General features: G+C 45.9%; 1 protein-coding gene across 1 annotated transcript in view; it reads right to left on the bottom strand.

The window, feature by feature from the left end:
* LOC101852784 (kinesin-like protein KIFC3) overlaps positions 1 to 1,009 on the bottom strand; it is a gene marked incomplete in the record, with an annotated part of 43,968 nt that extends 42,959 nt beyond the window's left edge. The window contains 1 exon segment of the mRNA XM_035971259.1: positions 677 to 1,009.
* Positions 1,010 to 1,510: the final 501 nt, after the last annotated feature.

The following is a 1,510-nucleotide window of genomic DNA, read 5'->3' as shown; positions in this document are numbered from 1 at the left end:
GGGGGGGGGGGCTTTGAGGACGTCGACTACACCACTAAAACTTTTTCTTAACCCTATCCGTACGCCCTGGGGTCATTTTGTACCCCGGGGTTGTATTTCTTCACATTTTAGAATAATTCTAATTAGAAAATCTCTTTGAAACTTTCAGTATTTCTAAAAAAGATTTAAAAAAAAATTAGACAGACTGCTATGCAAAGCGCACGGATCGGATTAAACTGTAAATTTCCTCTTTGTAAAGTGATGGCACAGAGTTTCCCACATCGTATGGATACGATAGTCAAACACGACGTACAGAATCTATATGAAGCCCAATCGCATTATATCTCAGTGATGTCCGGTAGAGCCTTGATGATCCTAGAGTCCACAGTGCCTGCGTGATGAGCACAGTGCCTAACTTAGTAAGTGCTCACACAAACCACATGCACCCCCACTGGGCAGTATAATGAAATCATCTGGAAATCGATTAGACCACCCTGAGTGACCAGCGGACAGACCCGTTCTCTGACCTGTCCTTGAACACCGACGTAACTCAATCCTTCGAGAATGTACTCACACAGAACACTGGCGTATCTAACACATTGTCATCACTCAGCGAAATCCTGTCACTGCAAAATATATTATCTAAAATAATAATTTAAAAATTTAATAAATATATAAAATCACAATTCGGAGACACTGTACTTTCCCGGACCAATGTGCGGTCGCGCTGCATACGCAACAAAACTTGGAAGTACCTCGTCTGCTGCAATTTTTGCCTTTTATGGCATTCTACTTTCTCGCGCTTAACAGCAAAGCAAATCGCATAAAAATAAAGACTTGGGATAGGTTGGAAAGCAAGCAAAGCGTTATCTGTATGCTCCGTCTCCGGTGAGGGTTAGTTTTCGTTTTGGTTTTACTTTCATTTCAGTTCCAGAGGCAAAATGGAAGGCACATTAAAACGGCGTGTTGACACAGCGCGGAAAAGAAGGGGGTAGAATCCTAATAGGAGCGATGTTTCACCTGGTAGCGGATACATAATATACTACGCAAAGTAATATTCAACACACCTGTGCTAGGGTGACACCACGCCTGAAAGCCGTCAGATCCCGCGCAACGCCAGGTCGACACTTTTTCTTCACTCGTCACTGAGTTTAGAACCGAAAAGCAGCGCGTATGAGAGAGAGAGAGACAGACAGACATAGAGTGCGTGTGTGTGTGTGAGAGAGAGAGAGTGTGTGAGAGAGGAACACTGCAGAACGACTCGACGTCTTTGAAAATTGTAAGCCTGTGGTTCTCCAGAAAACTGTCAAGTGCTATGGCCTTCTTGATCTTCCCTGCCGGGCCTTTTTTCCGTGGGTGGGGACGTGAGACCAGTGGCGTGTGCCACAGTTTCGGGGCATGTACAGTTAGCAGTAGTAGCGGGGGTGTGGGCCGCTCGGCATGGGAGTTGCCTCGTGAGATGACCCGCAGGGCTGAGGTCGGAGTTCGATTGTGCGTGTCACTTTGCTCTCTCTCTCTCTCTCTCTCTCTC

The sequence above is a fragment of the Aplysia californica genome, unplaced genomic scaffold (genome assembly GCF_000002075.1).
Source record: "Aplysia californica isolate F4 #8 unplaced genomic scaffold, AplCal3.0 scaffold00406, whole genome shotgun sequence".
In the NCBI taxonomy this organism is placed as follows: domain Eukaryota; kingdom Metazoa; phylum Mollusca; class Gastropoda; order Aplysiida; family Aplysiidae; genus Aplysia; species Aplysia californica.
This window is presented reverse-complemented; position numbering and strand designations above follow the sequence as displayed.